Below are 17,286 nucleotides of genomic sequence, written 5' to 3'. Positions count from 1 at the left end.
GCTGACAGGACGCACAATGTCAGTGAGACTAGAAGGGATGTTAATCATCAAGTCCAAGACCCTGCATGAGTCGTTTATGAAGTGCATGGTCAATCACTGTCCTAGGCAAGTGAATTATTTGTTGGCTTGAATACCACTGGTTACATCCATGTATATGGTAAGGTCATTTTGACATTACTTTAGTCTCAGTCATCACTGTATTCCTATGACGCTGTCAAGTCCCGGACCATCAGACAGTTTGTGCATCGCAATCTGTACAAGGACATGTTACGCGTATGTCTGAATGATGGCTATGCCTGTGTTTGCGCTAAAGAGCTCGAAAGAGGTTCAATGCAATTTGAGGAAACCTAAAAGTGTTACACACATCTTTTAAGCACAATTAAGGGCTTTGCTATAATACAATTATAGGTGAATGGATTCACTTGAAATCCAATTTTACAAAAAAATTTATGAAGTTAGCAAATTCAAATTTTTAAAATATTTTAGATAGCAAGGAAAATCCATGTAGGTAGCCAGCGCTGCCTTATAGAGATTCTCATAGATGTTATATATAAATATCTGCTTTATTGAGGTAATAAGAGATTACAGGACAACGCGTTTCGAATCCTACACCCTGGAGTCTTCATACTGGGATTTTCCATGCTATCTACTGTTTTACCATGGATGTCTGAGGGCCTTTTCCGTGTGGTCAGTTGGCCGGACTGCAGACCATTCTCCTTGGATTACTGTCAGATCAATGCTTCATTTACGCCTTTGACTAGGTGAGTGCAATTTACACCTAGTTTCTACTGCACTTAGATCATGCGCGGCGTTGTTCCCTTTTTTTCCCTATCCTCAGGGTTGTTTGGATTCATTTTTAAAAGATTTTTTCATCTCTACTCACCTACCGATCCTCTGCCACTCCTTCACAACATTGATCAGGTCCCTTGCCAAATTTTGAGCCTCCACTTCTGGTGGGTCGGGCATGTAACTGGCTGCACTGGACACATAGAACATCGGATATTACAACTGAGACTTAACAGTTACAGTATTTTTATTGCCTAATTCAGTAGGGAAAATAGTCTGATTAATAGTTGGGTTAATTAATTTTATATTTTGATTGGTCGGACTTTTTATGAATGCATTGATACCAAATATGTGCATTTTTTTACTTTTATTTTTAATGAGGGGAAGTAGGTGTGATTAGAATTATAGGGTTCAAGTCCTCTTCTTCTCTGAAGGGGCAATCTGCATATTAAATTTCCGAGAGGCAAATAAGCCTCCTTATCTTGGCATGCCAGAGCTGGCATGTCACTCTTCACGAGAAGAAACTTTACCCCTTAGACCTCAGTCCAGAGTCTCTCACCTAGCCAGATCAGTTCTCATGCTTTGCACTGACAAGGGCCAATAGCTCTAGCAATATTTTCAATTAGCATGATTGATTATTTTAATTGCTTACAATACCAATACCAATGCCACATTGGTCATAAACATAAAGGAGCTGTCATTCAGCAAATTTCTCTAAACTTCAACAATCCACTCTCCACAAGGGGAAAACGTATCCCTTAGATCTCAGTGTTAACCTCTCACCTAGCCAAATCAGATCTCATACTTTGCACTGACGAGGGCCAACAGCCCGAAACAACGTGTCTGCAAACTGAGACTCTAATTTGGCTTTTAGCCTAAGTCATATTGCAAGGCTCATTAAAGGATCGAATGTAACTTGTAGAATCGCCGATTCCAACAGGTGGCGCTATAGTTTTCAAGCCCCCTTCTGCTCTGAAGAGGCAACTTGCATATTAAAATTTTTACAATTTTTCATTAATTAAAACTTTTTTTTAGCTTTTATTGTATTTGTTAGCTTCTTCAGGGAACTTGAAACTGTGATTGTCTGATCATCTTTACTATATACACGGTGCGCCTATGTGCAGATTGACAGCGGCATTTCGCAGGGTAACAGTCATGGGCGTAGCTCTGCCCTACCTGCAGCCGTTAGAGGCAGATCCTGCATTATACTCGTTACTCGAAAAGAACATGTGAGTGTTAGGAATTGCTTGGTTCGATCATCTCTAGATATAACTCATCTACCTCCTAACTAATTACATTCAGGTTATATTTAATGAACACTGCTGAAGATAAAAGATTGCAGCTCTGACATGGCGAAGGTTGTGTGTTGAAGAGGAGGAACAGTCTGCCATCTGCTGTTTAATAATTTAATAAGCATGAATATCACATCATTAAGAATTACCCGTCAATTGATTTTAAAGTGTCAACCCATAGCTGGATTTTATTTTCATGGAACTCACACCATTTTGTATATCATCCATACTATGGGTTTATGAGAAGCTGGATATATGGGGAAATTAATCTGTTTCATCGCTATCCCATTTGTCAATATTAGTAACATCCTGATGTGCAGGGTCAAAGATAGATAGATAGATAGATAGATAGATAGATAGATAATAGATAGATAGATGATAGATACATAGATAGATAGATAGATAGATAGATAGATAGATAGATAGATAGATAGATAGATAGATAGATAGATATGGGATAGATAGATACATAAATCGATAAATATATCGATATGGGATAGATAGATACAGGTACGGACTGGGGATGAAATTCAGCACTGGCATTTGAAATCACACAGGCCCATGTTGTCCCCGTCCCCAAGCACCAATATACTAATATTTCCCTGGATGGAGGAAAGTAAGATTTACTACAAGACCAATATTATACTAATGATCCCCGTGGCCTGCTGGAGTAAGTGATGGAGTCAGCGACTTTGTGCTCCATCACAATTCTTAGCAGTATGGATGTCTTGAGAACACTAATTCTGTTAACAACATTGCAGACAAGGCAGCCCATGACCATACAGGCCCTTCTGGCATTTGCCAGAATTGCCAAATGGCCAGTCCGGCCCTGGATAGATAGATAGATAGATAGATAGATAGATAGATAGATAGATAGATAGATAGATAGATAGATAGATAGATAATAGATATAGATAATAGATGATAGATAGATTGATAGATTGATGATAGATAGATAGATAGATAGATAGATAGACAGAAAATAGATAGATAGATAACAGATAGATAGACAATAGATAGATGGATGGATGGATAGATCGATAGATAGATAGATAGATAGATAGATAGAGACGAAAGATAGATAGGTGGATAGATAGATAGATAATAGATATAGATGATAGATAGATATAGATGATAGAAAGATAATAGATATAGATAGATAGATAGATAGATAGATCATAGATAGATAGATCATAGATAGATAGATAGATAATAGATAGATAACAGATAGATAGATAATAGATGGATGGATAGATAGATAGATAGATAGATAGATAGATAGATAGATAGATGCTTAGAAACAGAAAAATCAAAGCAGCACTTTTCATGCAAAAATGGGTGGAAGGGAACCCAAGGTTATCACCAAAACCTCTTTTACACAAATCCAAAAAATGGAGGTGGCACTCTAAAGTCAGAGGGTGAGACAACTCATTTTAATCTACCCATGCAACATTTCATTTCAAAATCAAAGAACCTTTGTCAAGCTAAAAATAAGGCTTTGCCCTTTTGAGCTGAAACGTCACACGGGCTGAGTAAAATCCATTTTTTCACCATCTGACTTTGCAGTGCCATCCCCTCCTGCCATGTAGTCCTCCATATTCATGATCTCTGTATAACGCCGCCCCACCCGCACTGATTGGCGACTTTCCGACTATGCACAGTGTACACAGCTGCCAATCAGTGGTGTGGGCGGGGTCATACAGAGATCAGCATTCAAGAACTGGTAGATCTGCATCAGATGAAACCGAAATGTTATCAAAACTGCAGCAAGAAGCCCAGTAAGTCACACATCGATGTAGCTAAAACCTGGTGACAGATTCCCTTTGATTTACTCCCTCTGCTGAGCTAATTTTTGCAATGAAAGTTCTATGCAATAAATGTAATAGCTTAAAAGCATTGCAGATTAAATAAATATATTGAGAGCTAATGTTCTTAGAAACACATAGAAAGTTAATTTTTGTAGAATTAAATTGTATCCTGGATTTAGATTTCCCCTTGTATGAATATGAAAGCTCATATTAATCTTATTCATTTGGTAATTAATCAAAGGGAATATGCAGTCAAGCACAATGGTACCTATAAAATCCTGGTTTAGGCATAGTAGCTGGAGATCTCCAGGCAATATTCCTCTCCGCTGGGATGTTATTACATTCTTATCCATCATTAAATCATGCAGTGTTCAGAGGGCCTGGAATTTGAAGTTAAATATGCTTTACAATGTGTTTATTTTTTGGTATTCAACTTTTTATTTTTACGTCTGAGTCATGAAATCCAAAACTGCCAGATGTAGCTGCACCTATATAGTTAGCCTCCGCTCCACACTAAACTGACTTTACACGAAACAAGAAATGGAGTAATTAACCTCCAAATGGAGGAGAGAAATCATAGTGCATTCCGCTTATTCTGAATATAGGAGGTATTGTTGATGAAGTCGTCTCATAGTTTCATATTTTCTGTTGTTACATAACTTGTGAAAGTATTTTCCGTGTCATTGGATGAAGTCATTGTTTTAGTCTTATGCCCTGGTAAAAAAAAAGAAGGAAATTGCAAAGTGTAAAAGTAGGACGATGTCATACAAAACCGCAAATCTAAGCCCGAACCTCCCATGGAGCCTCATTATTCTTTTTTCGTGATATGCTGCTTAACTATGTTTTTCTTTTAATGAAATTGTACAATACACAAACCAGTCCCTACGTTGGACCACCACAAAGAAAAATATGACAAAGATAAATTGCCTTAATTGGTAAATGTGATTGTTTATAATATTAAAGAGTAAACCAGAGTTTTCATTTTTAATAAATCAATAGCACTCATGAAATTAAGAAACTTTATAATATATCTTATAATATAAATTTACTTCTTTCCCATCCTGCATTGTTCTTTCACTCGGAGATCAAGGGAAAAATCTGTATTCATTGAAGACAGATTTTCTCATCACTGAGATGTCAGTTAGTGCCCTTAAAATTCCACGGAGGGAGGAGCTAGGGACAGGAACAAACATTCTACTGCATTGTCACTTAACTGTGGGTGAGGAGGTTGCTATAATGCAGTGGTTCTGTCAATTCTCTAGGACTCAAGGGTAAATGTCTGTCTCTGGTTTATGTTGGCTTCCTGCTGTCTAGTCCTGGGTGGGACCGCCTTTAAGTTTACTTGACCTACTTCACATCCCTGCTTTCTGTTCCCATGATGCTATTCAGTTTTTTTGACCTCTGCTCCAATTCTGATTCTCTTGTTTCCGATTTTGTCCCTGACTTTCACCTCCTGGTAACGACCCCTCATGATGGCCATTTTTGCTGCCAGCTTGCTCACCGGTCCAGCAGCCAACTTTCTGCACCAACCCAGGGGACCCTGTCTAAGTATAGATCCCTGTACAGAGGTTAAAGGGTAGAGGCCACAGCAATACCTGGATCTTATAGATGGAGTAGCTAGCGCTAAGCCTGTCTGTGGAAGCCCAATTAAGAGCTACCAGACTCACATAAACAGTGCCTTTGTGACAACTATTTTTATAAAGAGATCTTACATGCTAATCATGCCCTGGAAGAAGTTGCCATTTACAGAAGACCCAAATATACATACACGATGAGGAAGCACACTGTGACTGAACACATGAACTCCATTATTGCTATATTGATTTTAGGTGCTTAGCATTTTTTATGAAAGAGCACAACAGTCATCCAACCACGTCAAGGTGTTCCTTTTAATATGGATGGTACCTATCCACTAAATGTCTTACCTCTCTACGAGCCAAAACAGATGGGAAAGATGAGTGAATAAGGGTGCGGGGCCCTGGAGGGGTGTGAATTAATGCACAGGTGCACAAATATGCTGTGTGGCCAATATATGAACATGTACATACACGATGAGTTAGCACACTGCAACTAATAAATACATTAACTCCAGTATTGCTGCAAACATTAAAAATGTTTTTTTTATCAAAGAGTGCAAAAGCCATCCAACCACATCATGGTACAATACATGTAAATAACAATGTAAATTACATAGGGTACTTAATTACCACAATTTTGATTTAAAAAAAAGTGTAAAAGCCATGCCACCACGACAAGGTGTAACTAATTTATATTGAGGTCGGCTGATACAAGGTGAGGCTTTAATACTAGAAACAGGATAGGACTGTCCTGATTGGTTACACCTTGTCATGGTGGGATGACTTTTACACTTTTTTTTATCAAAATAGTGTTTACTAAGTGCCCTATGTGATTTACATGTACTATCACTATTTACTTATTTACTTACTACTGGGTGTATGCTCATCTAATGTTTTTCTTGGGTTTTGTCTGTGAAATGGCCACAGTGTTTACAAGAAAAAACAAAAACAGGCAGAGATTCTTACCTGTCTAACTGGGCCTCAATACAAATGCACTAACAGGGTGCAGCGGACCCAAGTAAAATGGCAACTGCAGGGATTGGCTGTGTGGCACACCAGTGCAAAAAAATATAATCTGTATGTGGCAATGTTCACACAGGGAATGCAGAGCATCTGGTTCTCAGCCTATTAATAACGCCCTATGGCGGGCTGCCCACTGCTAACTATAATGCATCCCGTGTGAACACAGGCCACAGTTTACAGAACCATTTGGGCCCAACTGCACCCCCAAAAAATATATAAAGTGTACAAAAGCATATCAATATATGCAAGGTATTGGTTGATATTCTGGCCATAATACGTAAGCTGGCAACCCGCGTCAAGGGTTCTTATACTTGCGAGTCCTACTCTAACATAAACAATACAAAAAGATGAAGAAATTCAAGAAAAAACAAAAACAGGCAGAGATGCTTACCTGTCTAACTAGGCCTCAATATAAATGCACTAACAGGGTGCAGTGGACCCAAGTAAAATGGCAACTGCTCAAGAGCAATAATACCAAATGAGACAGTCAGCCTTCAATCAGGGAATGGCAGTGTGGCACACCAGCGCAAAAAAAATAGGCGTCATTAATAGACCAATAATAATAAACCAGATGCTCTGCATGCCCTGTGTGAACATTGCTACATACAGATTATATTTTTTTGCTATCTATTCTGAGGACAGTATGAGGTAGGGGTTAAAACTAGTGATGAGCGAATATACTCATTACTTGAGATTTCCCAAGCACGCTCAGGGGTCCTCCGAGTATTTTTTAAATGTTAGCCAGCTTGATTACATGTGGGGATTCCGTAGCAACCAGGCAACCCCCACATGTACTTATGCTGGCTAACAGATGTAAATCATTCAGCTGCGGCGATGAAAACTAAATCTCTGAACACTAAAAAATACTTGGAGGACACCCGAGCGTGCTCAGAAAATCTCGAGTAACGAGTATATTCGCTCATCACTAGTTAAAACAAAGAATTCAACGATGTGTCACATGTCAGGCTGTGTGGTGTTGTTTACTTAGAGTGAAGGTTTAATTACCTTGTGATTGTATCATTGCTTGGACTACAGAAGTGCATCAATCCAGATTAGTGATGAGCGAGTATACTCAGTACTCGAGATTTCCCGAGCACGCTCGGGGGTCCTCCGAGTATTTTTTAGTGCTCGGAGATTTCGTTTTCATCACCGCAGCTGAATGATTTACATCTGTTAGCCAGCATAAGTACATGTGGGGGTTGCCTGGTTGCTAGGGAATCCCCACATGTAATCAAGCAGGCTAACAGATGTAAATCATTCAGCTGCGGCGCAGAAAACTAAATCTCCGAGTACCGTATTTTCCGGCGTACAAGACGACTTTTTAACCCCTGAAAATCTTCTTAAAAGTCGGGGGTCGTCTTGTACGCCGGGAATCGCCTTGTACGCCGGGTGTATATGGTGGGTGGGGGGGGGAGTGATCCTGATGACGACGAGGGGGCGTCTCACAGAAAAGTGAGTATCCCCCATTACCTTATCATAGCGCTGCAGCGTGGGGTCTCTGTGCTGGGAGCGGCGGCGGCTGCTGTGCTGTGCTGTGGCGGCTCCTCTTCTGCAGTGTGGGGCCTCTGGTGCTGTGGGGCGGTGGCGGCGGCGGCGTATCTTCATGCAGTCGGGGCTCCTCCGGCATCTCAGCCTGGAAGCCCCGCCGGCAACTCCATCGGTACAATGCGCTGGCCTCCGGGAAAATGGCCGCTGCTTAGATTCAGATCTCGTTGAGATCTGAATCTGAGCATGCGCAGCCCCCAGCGGCCGGGCCACCGCATCGCACCTATTGAGCTGCCTCCGGGAAAATGGCCACTGCTCAGATTCAGATCTCGTCTCCCGAGATCTCGGGACGAGATCTGAATCTGAGCAGCGGCCATTTTCCCGGAGGCCACCTGACCGCATTGTACCCATGGAGTTGCCGGCGGGGCTTCCAGTCTTTGAGATGCCGGAGGAGCCCCGACTGTATGAAGATACGCCGCCGCCACCGCCCCACAGCACCAGAGGCCCCACACTGCAGAAGAGGAGCCGCCACAGCACAGCACAGCACAGCACAGCACAGCACAGCAGCCGCCGCTCCCAGCACAGAGACCCCACGCTGCAGCGCTATGATAAGGTAATGGGGGATACTCACTTTCCTGTGAGACGCCCCCTCGTCCTCATCAGGATCACTCCCCCCCCCCCAAAAGGCACATATTCACCGGCCCTATAAGACGACATAGGGTGTATAAGAAGACCCCCGACTTTTAAGAAGATTTTATTTTTTAACTGGTAAAGTTGGGGGGTCGTCTTATACGCCCAGTCGTCTTATACGCCGGAAAATACGGTACTTAAAAATACTCAGAGGACACCCCAGCGTGCTCGGGAAAACTCAAGTACCGAATATACTCGCTCATCACTAATCCAGATCCAACTCCATCCCCTTCTTTAATAAGCAGCTCACTGTCTATAGACTATGTACACTGGTGTGGGCGGGGTTTGCTTTCTCTCTGATTGTTTCAGAATGGCTGTACCCAGTAAACTAAGTGATAAACCATTGGATTTAGTGTCTCTTTGCCTACATCATGCTGATCTCAGATAGAGTAGCAAAAACCTGTTGACAGATTCCCTTTGAATTCATATTTCCTATTTTTCTCTGAAGATAAAGACATATTTATTAGCACTAAAGATTCCTTCTGATTCACAGAACATGTTTGTCAATGAGTCTAACATCCCAAAAATGTTTAGAATGTCATTTAATGTTTAATGGCTGATAATCCACACATTTCCTTACGCGCCATTGACTATGTTATGAGACCTATAGAAGTTGACCTGTTTGCCTGTCACTTTTCGAATGACTTGAGATCCTTTGATTTTTATCCCTAAGCATTTACACAGATCCTGTTGAGTTTAGTATTGTGGAGCAATTTACAGGTTTTCACTGAAAATGGAGGTACAATAGCTAAAACAAACAAATCCCTGCTACTTCAGATCACTCATCTAAACACAGGTAGATAATTAGAGCTTAGGGTCTTCAGATGGGATGGAAACCAAGCATAAAAGCAATGCGGCATTTGCCCTTTACAGAGAACCTAATAAGGACTACTCAAAGATTACTCTAAATGCTTTTATTCTAAAACCATTTAATCTGCACTCTTTGATGCTTTATATGATCAGATTAAGCACTGTATATATTGTAGAAGTTTGAAAGAGGCTTTAGTTAATGTATTCAATATTGATCTTTTCATGTTGGGAATATTATAGACATAATTTTTTTTAACTGTTAGATTAATTATATTTAAATATCTGTAGATTGGGATACTGAAAAAGAACGTGACAAAATATAATAAATGAAATATATAAAACAAATATATGGCCCATTTGAGTTTGTCATAAGACCCCAACGTTGTTGACTAGGAAGAGGATGGAATGGTGCAACAAAACAGGAAGCAAAACATCAAAGGGGTCAGCTACTTCATAACAGATGGTAAGAAATGTGCTATTAATATGCATATTTACTTTACCTAGTGTAGATTTCCACTTTCCACAGAATCATTCAGCACTCAAACATTGTGGGAGAATGAGCAATTTTGGGAAATACAGCAACCTTAATCAGCATCATCACATTATGGAGAACTGCAGGAAGAACAAGACAAAACAAACCAGAGAGATCCTAAAAGTTAGGGATGGGTCAGACAGCTATATAACTCAGATTTGGATCACAACACAATGCTTGGACTGACTATTGGCTCTACCGACCCAAGTGTGACAGCAGCATGCTATCGCGCTCGGGTCGGGAGAGTCGACAACCAGTTGCACTCCTCGCCTAAATTATACTGCTGATTGGTGCATCCTTAGCTTTATGATCTCTCTGGTTTGTTTTGTCTTGTTTTTCCCGAAATTATCCATGATATGATGATGCTGATAAAGGTTAGTCTAGAACATTGGCTCCCAACCTTTTTTAACTTGAGAGCCATAGTCAGCATAGAGATGGTTGCAAGCTACAGCAAGACCTAGCACAGTAATGACATGCAGAGCCCCCATTACCGGTATTGTGACAGCCAAAACTTTTCCACAAATATCCCACAGAGGTAGTATATTAACATCCAGAGGTTCACATCTTACCCCATCGGTAATCTCAAAACAAGCACTCCCACCACCCTATCATATCCAGCTTGAAGCACCTCCTTTCAACAGCAGTATCATTCCATCCCCAGTTTACCATACTTCATTTATCTCTAAACCCTCAAGATCAGCATATGAGCATCCAGATCTGCTCTTCTGTTGGGGATACTCACAAAAGTCACCATCTACAGACATACTCTTTTTAGCTGTTTGATAGAACTGGTGCGAATGCACCAAGCTGGTAGACATCCATGAGCCACACATGATGGGCCCACAAGCCACATGTGGATTCCGAGCCACAGGTTGATACCTCTGGTCTACAAAATAGTGCTATCTGCTACCTGCCAAAGATAGCCTGTCCAGCATAAGCCTGCAGCTGTTGTATATTCCAAAATTACTGATATTTCCCTTGTTAAGGTTGAAAAAGTCTGTCAATTCCTACCTCATAACTTTGAAAACTAAGTTAATTATTTAAATGAACATAAAAAATACCATATTTGACCTTTTTAATGATCTTGACAAAGATACAACTGCAATAACAATTATTTGTACATGTGTTCTGTGTAGATGGAGTATGAATCATTAAACACTTCCTTTGGTGGGCCTAAACCTGGTAAAGCTGGCCATGCAATTGAGATAGCTATTGGCCAAACATTTGTTTTGCACACAGCTATCTCTCCAACCCCCCACCCCCAAATACATTAGCAATTGGCTTAACTGAGAATTAATATGCTTTCAATGGGGAGAGAAAAATATGAGCTGCCAGACACCAAAGAGCTGATTGACAAGTGTCCTCAAAATAGGTGGGTTTGGATGACTTTCACTTTATGTGAATGAGGGTCTTAAGGAACCCCAATCTAACACCATGTACACTACTGTTCAAAAGTTTAGGGTCACTTAGAAATGTCCTTATTTTTTAAAGGAAAGCACAGTTTTTCCAATGAAGCTAACATTAAATGATTCAGAAATACACTCTATACATTATTAAAGTGGTAAATGACTATTCTAGCTGCAAACTTCTGGTCTGTAAACCATCACTCCAGTATTCTTATGGTACTTTATGTTTGCTAACTGTGTAATAATGTTAATGGATGGTTAGAATACCTTTGAAAACCCTTGTGCAAGTATGTTAGCACAGCTGAAAACAGTTTGGCTGATTAGAGAACCTATAAACCTGACCTTCCTTTGAGCTAGTTGAGAATCTGGAGAATTACATTTGTTGGTTCCATTAAACTCTCAAAATGGTCAGAAGAAAAGAACTTTCCTGTGAAACTCGACAGTCTATTCTTGTTCTTAGAAATGAAGGCTATTCCATGTGAGAAATTGCCAAGAAACTGAAGATTTCCTACAACGGTGTGTACTACTCCCTTCAGAGGAGAGCACAAACAGGCTCTAACAAGAGTAGAAAGAGAAGTGGGAGGCCCCGCTGCACAACTGAGCAACAAGACAAGTACATTAGAGTCTGTAGTTTGAGAAATTGACGCCTCACAGGTCCTCAACTGGCAGCTTTATTAAATAGTACACGCAAAACGCCAGTGTCAACGTCTACAGTGAAAAGGCGACTCGGGGATGCTGGCCTTCAGGGCAGAGTGGAAAAGAAAAAGCCATATCTGAGACTGGCTAATAAAAGGAAAAGATTAATATGGGCAAAAGAACACAGACATTGGACAGAGGAAGATTGAAAAAAAGTGTTATGGACAGACGAATCCAAGTTTGAGGTGTTTGGATCACACAGAAAAACATTTGTGAGACGCAGAACAACTGAAAAGATGCTGGAAGAGTGTCTGACGCTATCTGTCAAGCATGGTGGAGGTAATGTGATGGTCTGGGGTTGCTTTGGTGCTGGAAAAGTGGGAGATTTGTACAAGGTAAAAGGGATATTGAATAATGAATGCTATCACTCCATTTTGTAACGCCATGCCATGCCCTGTGGACAGCGCTTGATTGGAGCCAATTTCATCCTACAACAGGACAATGACCCAAAACACACCTCCAAGGGAAGAAGCAGGTAGCTTGTATTCTATATGTAATGGAGTGGCCAGCGCAGTCACCAGATCTCAACCCCATTGAGCTGTTGTGGGAGCAGTTTGACTGTGTGGTAAGCAAAAAGTGCCCACCATCAAGCAAAACAATCTGTGGGAGGGGCGTCTGGAAGCATGGGGTGAAATTTCACCAGATTACCTCAGCAAATTAACTGCTAGAATGCCAAAGGTCTGCAATGCTGTAATTGCTGCAAAGGGAACATTCTTTGACAAAAGCAAAGTTTGAAGGAGAAAATTATTATTTCAAATAAAAATCTTTTTGTTTAACCTTGTCAATGTCTGGACTAGATTTTAAATTCATTTGGCAACTCATTTGATTAATAAAAGTATGAATTTTCAAGGAAAACACAAAATTGTCTGGGTGACCCTAAACTTTTGAATGGTAGTGTAGATGAAATATGTAATTATCACATTATATTAATCTTCATCAACCATGTCAAATGTGATAAAAATAACTACAAAGTGTCTTTAAAGGGAATCTGTCACCCCAAAAATCGTATATGAGCTAAGGCCACTGGCATCAGGGGCTTATCTACAGCATTCTGTAAGGCTGTAGATAAGCCCCCGATGTAACCTGAAAGGTAAGAAAAACAGGTAAGAAAAACAGGTTATATTATACTCACCCAGGGGCGGTCCCGCTGCGGTCTAGTCTGATGGGCATCAAAGTCCGGGTCTGGCGCCTCCTATCTTCATGCGATGACGTCCTCTTCTTGTCTTCCTGCCGCGGCCCCGGCGCAGGAGCACTTTGTCTGCCCTGTTGAGGGTAGAGTAAAGTACTGCAGTGTGGTGGCCTTAGCTCATATACGATTTTTGGGGTGACAGATTCCCTTTAAAGAGGACAAATAATTGAGATCCCTTGTCTACCTTTTCTACTTATTTCTTAACAGTTTAAACTCACTGCTGCTTCAAACATGTGACCACAATTTCTTCTGAACACTACAGTTTCCAGAATCTCATGGTATACTCAAGCATAATATAGACACACCTATCCTCACACTGTGCAGTTGGGATTGGGAAATCATGCATGTGTTGGATCACTGCATAGGGAGAGCAAGTGGTCCATAAGGAGACATGTGAAAATAAGTTGGTCGACTGGTGAGAAGAGAACTAATGAAAGACATGTCCAGTAGCAATTTGGGAATACTAATGATTTGATTATTTTAGGTCACCAGTATACAAAAATTGGTTACTTTAGCAGATTCATTTTATTTGGAGACATTTAAAGAGGAATACGCCTCTTAATGAATCAGGAAAGTCTGACAAGTGGCATGTGCCTCGCCACAAATCTTACTCTAGTCATTGAAGTCTGGAATAAGGAACGTCTCAGGTCGTCATGAATTAAACGATCTGTGACTTCATGTCCCTGTCCCACCCCAGCTTCGCCTTTTGGGAGAAAATTGGCATTGCGCAAAAAAAAAATTGCGGAATTACAAAGCAGTTTATTTCAGAATTCTCTCTTTGAAGAATCAGGGCCTTTGACTTTTTTTACTCATGGCTTTTCTGAGGAGTTTTTGGAGCGCAAACGTGGCAAAAACTCTGCAACTCCTCCTTAAAAATGCAAAGCTTCTCAAAAACTTGGAGGTTTTGCTCATGTTCTGCTCTGAAAACTCTCCAACAATACTCTGTGTTCACAAAGCCAATCTCAGAGTTCTCGCTTATTTTTTGAATTTTCTTCCCAAAATTGAGCTTTTTTATATTTCTCGTCATGACCCTAGGACACTTCTGTACCTGTATGACAAGTAAATGCCACTTTATTCAATACAGGTGATTTAGTGCCAAACCATTGGCCTTGCTCCTTCACAATCTTCCTTTGTAATGTTTTTGCAGAAGCTAAATGACATATGAAATCACTTACGTCTCGATACGAGAAAGGCCTTCGTCTGCAAATCTTTTATGTTTTGTGAATATTGTACTAAATATACTGTATAACTGTAATTTAGCAAATACAATATATTGTTCCTGAGCAACTTCTGTCTGTTTCATATTTAAATGTTAAACCTGACCATAAATATGTAGTTTGGACTGTCATTACTACTAGACTTGCCCCATAATTTTTCCTTGCAGAATTTCATTTTGTGATCAAGAACATGTGCATGATATTACGATGGTATACACTTTATGTTCGAGCATGATTTTATTACAGGCATGGGTATGCCCTTTAGAGTAATTGGTTGTAAGAATGTGGAAGTCATTTTTACAGGAAAATAAGGGAATGGCCTCCTGTAGCCAGCCTGAGGCAATGGAGTGAGTCTAATGTCACACTAAAACTTGACAACATAGTTCATGAGAATGTTAATTAACGAACATATCACATTTCAATGACTGCTCTGTGCAGTCTGTTTCCATAGCATTGAGTATAGTGCATTTTATTTCCAAAGGGACTGTCCACACCGAGGCCATACAAAGTAAAAAAATGAAAAAACACAACAAAATAATAATGAATATATTTAGTCTATACGGCTACTTTCAGAAACACTTATTTGGTATCTTTATTTAACCCAAAAAACACATTCATGTAAAAAAGGCAGAGGTTTTTGTTGCCCTTTTTTAAATTAATTTTTACAATCTTTTTAGGGTTTTTTTTATTTTGTCTTTAACATTAGAAGTCATATGATTTATAGATCATGTAAGTCACCTTATAATCACATGACTTGTAAGGTCAAAACAATACAATAAAAACGCCAGCAGTAGCGCAATACATATGAACACATAACGAGCAAACAAAAGTTGGAGATCTGTGTGATAAAAACGCCATATACTACCCCCAAAAAACCATAGCATTTTGAATTTTTCAAAAAATGCACAAACATATGTAAAGTCGAAGAAAAAAACAACAAAGTGTTTGTTTTGGCATTAATATTTTTCTATTGACTTCCAACAAACATCTGGACGCATAGTTTTTTGGCACAAAAAAAACAACAGAAAGAAAAGAACTGCAAAAAGAAAACAACTACTGAAAGTTTCTTAAGGACAATGGAAAGATATATACTGTATCTTGGTACCGTGTTAGCCAGTAGATAGAAAAATATTTAGAATTAAGAGTCCTCAGTGGTTGATACCTTTTAATGGCTAACTGAAAAGAAGGTAACAAATTGCAAGCTTTCGAGAATACTTAGGTCTCTTCATCAAGCAACGTACACTGTAGAATAATGTCGGAATGTTGCCGTTCTCACTGGGTTTTGCCGACAGTCTAAGGGCTCTTTCACACATCCATGGAATTCGGTCCAGTAAGGGATCCCAATGCAGTAGGTGGACGTGCGTCTCCAGACCGGAGTGTGACATCTTCATAGACATATGTCAGGAGAGCCACAGCCAGCTGTGCATTGCCAGCCCTTAGCCTGCATTTACACATCTGTGTAAGGCTCATGCAGACGAGCATATAAATCGGACATGTGCTATTCTCTCGCTCCGACTGTCCATTAGAGAAAAAATATCACAGCATGCTCTACTTTCTACAATGAATCAGTGAAACTATTATTATTATTATTTATTGTTATAGCGCCATTTATTCCATGGCGCTTTACAAGTGAGGAGGGGTATACATAATAAAAACAAGTACAATAATCTTGAACAATACAAGTCATAACTGGTACAGTAGGAGAGAGGACCCTGCCCGCGAAGGCTCACAATCTACAAGGGATGGGTGAGGATACAGTAGGTGAGGGTAGAGCTGGTCATGCAGCGAAACTCTATGATTCTGTGTGCTATCCAAAAAAAAGGACTGTGAGAATGCAAACTATTATGTAAGGAGCCCCTCGACTCTCCCCCAACAGATGATGTCAGGGGAGATGAGTATCCTGCATGTCTGATTTTGAACTTCTGATCCTTTTGTTCTCTAAGAAATAAGCCACCATCAGAGATCTCTGGCAGTGGCTCTCTTGTAGAAAACACAGGAGAGGTCAACAGAGGGCACATATGTATTGGAGATTTGGGTGAGATAGCTGCCGGCTGAACAATCAGCTGAACCATCGCTAGGCCGACAGTTATCTAAAGTGTATGTGGGGCTTTACAATTGACATTCCTTACAGCTATGGTTGGCCTGCTTTACTTAGTACATGCTGTGATTACTAGAGATTTCGATGTTAATTTTTCACCATAGTGTTCAGACCCATTCTTCACAAAAGCTAATATTACTATCTTCTTTTTTATGAAGTTCTTCTAACATATTACCTACTTGTGCAAATAATTGGAAAGGACAGGTATAAATGCAGAAAAAATAAACAGTATATTCAAGAAATTCAAGAGATCACCAAAAGTATTTCTTGGAAAAAACGTGACCTTTAATTCATAATATTAAAAAGAAATCTTAGCAAGACAAGATCAAAATGATCAATTGTTAAAAATAAATAAATCATCTAAATAAAACACATTTTAAACCCAGGATGATAAGTGTGAAGTGTAGGGTAAAACATATGTTTAGTATCATCATCTATGTATATAAATCAGAAAATCTGAGTGTGGCAGCCTGTTAAATACAAAACCACATTTTTAACCCAATTTAAGTGAAATTTTGCATGGCCCATCTTTAAAACCAGACTAACATTATGGTGAAAATTAAAACTCAAAATCTCCACCAATTTAATGATTTTGGGCCCTACGAATTTAGGCTCTATAGAAATAAAGGAAAAAAATGGAGTTTGTATGTTAAATGCAAAACCACAGTTTTTGCCCA

Source organism: Ranitomeya variabilis, chromosome 6 (assembly GCF_051348905.1).
Source record: "Ranitomeya variabilis isolate aRanVar5 chromosome 6, aRanVar5.hap1, whole genome shotgun sequence".
In the NCBI taxonomy this organism is placed as follows: Eukaryota; Metazoa; Chordata; class Amphibia; order Anura; family Dendrobatidae; genus Ranitomeya; species Ranitomeya variabilis.
The sequence above is the reverse complement of the archived record's forward strand: the minus strand, read 5'-3'. Positions refer to the sequence as shown.